Source organism: Pinus tabuliformis, chromosome Q (assembly GCF_031772625.1).
Source record: "Pinus tabuliformis cultivar Carrire ecotype Pingquan chromosome Q, CPIR1, whole genome shotgun sequence".
NCBI lineage: Eukaryota > Viridiplantae > Streptophyta > Pinopsida > Pinales > Pinaceae > Pinus > Pinus tabuliformis.
In genome coordinates this window covers 307,358,897-307,364,819 of record NC_142296.1, presented here as the reverse complement: position 1 = coordinate 307,364,819, position 5,923 = coordinate 307,358,897, and the positions used below count along the sequence as shown (strand labels likewise).

Below are 5,923 nucleotides of genomic sequence, written 5' to 3'. Positions count from 1 at the left end.
ATATATATATATATATATATATATATATATATATATATATATATATATAGACATATAGCATCAATTAAGTGACAAGAGGGGCCAAATATTTTGAGGTGCAAATTTCTTTTTCCAAATTTTACATTCTAAAAAATGTTTACACTTTAAAAGATTTGATCATTGTCCCCATACGCTAAATCCATTATTAAAATAAATCTATAGTAATTTATATAAGAATTACATTAAAATTAAAAATTAATTAATTAAAAATTAAATAAAAAAATTATACACTTCAAATAAGTTGGATTAAAAAATAATCTTAAATATGTGTTTTTATACCATGTTTAATAAATTTCCTTCGTTACATCATTAAATATAATACAAAAATATGATAATAGTGTACTTTTATATGACATTTAGGTATACAAACAAGGGGAGCTGCGACGCAGCGAGTCCCTGCGTCAAGTTTTTAAGAAGCAAAATGCAGCATGCAATTTACAGATAATATAACGTACATGAGTACAGAGAAGGTTCTCTCATTTCAAAATCTGAGAAATCATTGTACAAATGTTTTGATGATATTAGCACTATGGAGGACAAATTTATGAATGTATGTAAGGTACTGAAAGTTAGTATAAGCTTCCAGGATAAGCTGTAATGCTTTTTGACTCTTGGAGGAAGACTGTAATAAGTACATTTAGCATCTCTTTTGCTCATATATGAACAGGTGGTCATGATAAGTAACCGATCCAAGAAGGAATGTTCAATGTATATTTGATTTCTATCTTGGAAACATTAATATAAAGATTTGTTTTTCTATGGAAATAAAAAAGGAGACTTAAGCATCGAAAGAAGCATTGATATCATAAAAAGATTATAACCCAAAGTGCTTTGCAACAATGAAGGGGAAAAATGTGCAGTAAGAATATTCAATGATCAATCTTATCATTAGTAATGGATGCATCAAATGAAGCTCAAAAGATAAATTAGCTCAATACAGAATTCACTCCAGCTTGTTAGAATTTCCATATCTCAGTACTTGATTCAAACTAACTAATCAAATTCCTGCTCCATTCCGTCTGCTAAAAACAATGCTTGACTCCCAATCATTTTCACTGCTCACGACTGTACTATGTTATAGGCAGCCGGAAACCATAATAGAAGGTTCAATGGAATCAAGTTTTATGTAATCAATATTAACAGCAACAACTAAATACACTAAATAATTTTTTCCGAAGTTCAAATTTTGATTAAAGAGTAGATATCGCTACATATATTATATTGCAGTACAACTATGCGTCTTAAACCTGCAATTGCTTTGCAGTATAAATTGAATAATAAGAGTTAGCAATCAGTCAAACACTGAACATAATGCGCTGGCAAGGCTTGCACGACCATTCGGGAATCACCCTATGTAATCATATGCCAACAGTAAAACTCTAGAAAAATCCATTTTATCCGACGTGAGTGATGTTTTTTAAGAACTCAAGCAAGAAACAGACTAGGAACCAAATCAAAGGTGTATGTGGCACGTTCGAATGACTCATTAAAACTCCACGCGTGAAGCCCTTTCAGAAGTAGCTCTCCACGCATGAAGCCACTCTCCACCCGTCAAACGATGATGTTGATGGTGGTAACTATTTCTCTAGCACTGGATTCACTGATATTGCCTCAGGCGTGGGAAACGGCGAGGCAGATTCCACTGGTGTGGTCGGTGGACTTGGAGGCTGCGGCCACTGTCTTCTGAGGGCGGCGCAGACTCATATAAAGGACTGCATTTTGTTCGTCGAATTCGAATCTGGGGCTGTTCCAGTTCCTGCTCCCGAACGAAGGTGCAGGCGAAGGCGATGGCGATGACGCTCGGGGTGTCTGAAACCTTGATCTGCTATTCTTGGAAGAATCCATGGAATTCTTTCGCTGGTGACTTTCAAGCTTGAGGACTTGGAACGAAGCAAGGGACCCACCACGTCCAATCCTAAGTCTGCGATCCTGGAAACCTGATAGATTTTGGACTATTACAGTGAGTCACAAATTTAGGATTTATTAATCACAGAGGAAAATCGAACCAGCTCCAAGAAGAGATATATTGAACGCTGAGATAATAAAAGCTATCTCCTAAGTCTAATAGACTTTTGGTTAGCTAGTTTATTTATTAGTCGTTTTGTAAAAGAATGAGCTTGTCTGCCAGAAAAATTCATACTTCGTCTAACTGTACAACCATTACTTGGTAACAGATCCAAAATGATTATTCCAGAGATTCAGCATCGTCTTCGGCCTCTCCGACAGTTAGCGAAAGGACAGCGAATTCATATGCTGGCAACGAAGCAGCAAAGATGTTTTCCAGCATGCGTGAGTTCCAGTCCTTTTACATGTGTTATTACTGTCATATGTGGTATATACGTTAAATAAATCGCTACTAGCAATATTTGGCACTGAAGAAAATTGATGTATTCTTCATATCTGAAATTTATGCAGCACCTGAAAAGAGACAACGAGTGCCTTGTTTCTCCAGGATTTCTCAACAGATTTTAACCGACGCTAGCAACCCCCTGTGATTTTGTTGTCTGTTTTCCCAGGCAGGTGAAAATGGGTGCATTCGCCCTTCTATCAAGCTGGATTGATGCTGCCACTAATCCTACATACAGAAAGAAGCATAAACAATTTCAGGTATTTCATATTATTTGTGACCTCAGCATGGGAATAAAGAGTTATTCTATCCATTAACTGAACCTAATTTAAGAAAAAAAGCACGCCACTACTAATTGCTCTTCGAAAAGGAACATTTACCCAGAAAGGGGGTTTTTCACGCCTGATGAGATCAACATTGGTCCAGCAAGATTCATCAACGAAGTCCATATATTCGCCCTTGTCTTTCAGGGGAGATGCTGCGGTTATGGACGAGGTGTAAGTGCAAGCGCTCAGAATATCCAGACTCCCATTCACCGCGGCTTGGATAACACCAGTCTGAAGCGCAAAAAAGGGAAAAAAAAAACAGAACTTAAAACCCCATACTCACAAAGTTGAATGGGAACCCTAAATAATTATTTACCTCTTTACCTCTGGATCTTTGGTGTAATCCGTGGGAGTGGCCATGTGAACCACGAAGTCACAACCATGAACGGCAGAATCGAAGCTGCCCTGTGCATTAATGTCAACTTTGAAAAGCGTAAGCCTCTCCGTGGCTCCCGGCAGCGACAGAATATGGCGAATTGAACAAACCCCAGCAGAACCCCAGCAGAAGCTAACATGCAACGGAATGCAATAAAGAAGGAAGACCAGGCGCAGGGCCAAACGCAGCATAGTACAGAAAAGACGATGAGCTCGGTTGACTGCTTTGCTCGACTCATCCGGTTCAGGCGTTCCCTTATGCGGCAAGGGAAAGTGGGCGGGGAATCAGCATCTGTTGTGCATGCAGAGTGACACCTCCCGCCATGCAAACATTGACCATACGGCCGACACCTGCGAAAGAACAAGCACGTTAGCAGCGAAAGAACAAGCAAGTTAGCAGACAACGAATTGAACACTTAACATTAAACATTAAGGGATTAATGTCAGCATTAAAACTAAACCGCACACCGTCAAGCGCACATGATAGTCGTTAAATATCAGTTTACCATATGCTCCGGCCTCTTCCGCCTCGGGAAGAGGCCAAATAAGATGAGAAAGGTGAACTGCCGAATCGACTTTGGTTAGGTGCAGAGAACACCTCACACGACTTTAGCATAAGGGCGGTATAAGCGACAGGGAAAGCACCGAACTAATGTTAAGTCGACCCAAAACGATTACAATAGTCCCTGCCGGATGCCAGATGGCAGGGACTAATAATGTTTCTTTATTTTTATTAACTTTCATATAGTGCATTACATATTTTTATTATATTGATATATAATTTTATATAATTTTGAATTTATTAAAAATAAATTATTTAAATTATATAATTATATATATTGTTAAGGTGATTTCATAGATTAGTGACCATTATATATATGGGGATGTTGTTTTGGGTGACACTTTCAGTCTGTTCATTAACGGATTTTATAGAATCTAACAGCAAGAGTGTTGAGAAAAATTGAGCTCATGATCTTGCGATCTAATGAGCGGAGGTGGAAGAAGTAGAGCCGAACTTTTGCACACTCGTCTTGATCTTTAGCCTAACCATGTAGAGGATGGTCGCGTATTGGAGTATAGCCTACTTGTTTTTTTTTAACTCTTGGTATTTGTCGTGCCTTCATATGAGGAATACACGAAGCTCGTCCGCATTACCACACCATTGTGTCTGCATTGATTGATTGTGAAGAATCCTGAGAATCCATACCACATGTTAAGTGGAATTGTGTAGAAAGTCGCATCATAATTGAATGGTGGAGACCCCACGAGTTTCATATAGAGCGAATGTGAATCCAATAGACTGTGTATCCCTAGTCCAAGGCATGTTCCTGAACTAAGCTTGATCTCTCTGCCAGCCTCAAAGTCGATCAACCCTCCAAACAACGCGCCAGTGCAAGCGATATACTGCAGGACGTATTTTTCATTCTTTGGAGAAGGAAATAGAAGAACACAATACTGTGGGTCAACGATTCAAGTGTTGCATGTGGGCTAGCATCAGAAGGTAACAATTATAGATTAATTGTTCACTCTTTTTTTAAATAAAAAAATGGAGGAAATAGTGATTGAGAAATTCAATGGGTCAAATTTGTATACATGGAAGATCAAAGTTAAAATGAATTTAATGCATAAACATTTGTGGGCTCTAGTAAAAAGACAAGAACCAACATCTCAAAATCCAAAACAATTAGTTGATTGGCTAAGGGAAGAAAAAGCTAAATCTATTATAGGTCTCTCTTTGTGAGACTCGCAACTTCATTTCATAGACCTAGAAAAATCTTCTGAGCAAATATGGGAAAAGTTAAGTCAAATATTTGGGGAAAAGGCTATGAATATAAAATTCACTTTGAAATTATAGTTATTCAAATTTAAGATGCATGAGGGAGCATCATTGACTACACATATAAAATATTTAAAATCACTCATAAGACATTTGGGGGAAACTGGAAGGAAAATAGAAGAAGAAGATGCTAAAGTTATTTTGTTAAACAATTTACCTTCCAATTATGCTAATGTTATTTTTACCCTTAGTCAATTTTCTTCCAAATCATTAGTTGAAATGGTAGGAACTCTTTTAGCAGAATAAAAGAGAATAAAAATAGGTGATGAGGAGGTTAACTTACAACCTGTTATAGCACTATTTTCCAAGGGCAGGTTTCATGAAAAAATAAACTGAGTCAAATGTTTTTATTGCCAAAAACTTGGTCACACAACATTGCATTGTAAGATTCGTGCCAAAGATCTCTTAAATGGGAAATTAAAAGAATCTATTAACTTAGCTATTGTTGAAGATTTTCCAGAAGAAAAATTTGAGGATTTCTTAGATTATGGTAGTGAAGATGAGTTCAATGCAGAACCTCTCAAACTTTTTTAAGCTATCAGTGATGTATGTTGTATCTAAGTTATATTTGGTGCAGAACCAATTATTGTACAGTGTTGCATAATTCAAATTAGTGGTTCTTGGCACTCGAAAACCCTTGAACACATCACTAGTTTGATTGTGTTTATATTTTTATGGTTTGTTGTTCTTGGCACTCAGAAACCCCTGAACAACAGCTACAGGTTACAGTATGAGATCCATGTGTGTGAAGCAGGTCAAGTTGTTAGATCAACTCTTGAACACATTCAGTATTCAGACCATTTTCCTAGCCATTGATGGATAGACAAAAGAGAAATATCCAACAGATGGTGATTGGTCCATAGGATGGTTCATCACTTGAAAACTCTTATTGCGGAAGCCCCAATGAGCCGAGTCGTCAATATTGTTGATCTTGCAAAGTTCATCATCGATGGTCAGAAGCAAGTGTACTTTAAATGAGTCGTAAGGTAAGCTCGAAGA

At 37.4% G+C, this 5,923-nt stretch overlaps 1 pseudogene; it reads right to left on the bottom strand.

Annotated features, from left to right (window-relative positions):
* Positions 1-1,991: 1,991 nt before the first annotated feature.
* On the bottom strand, positions 1,992-3,279 carry LOC149219432 (putative anthocyanidin reductase pseudogene; annotated as a pseudogene).
* Between the last annotated feature and the right edge of the window lie 2,644 nt (positions 3,280-5,923).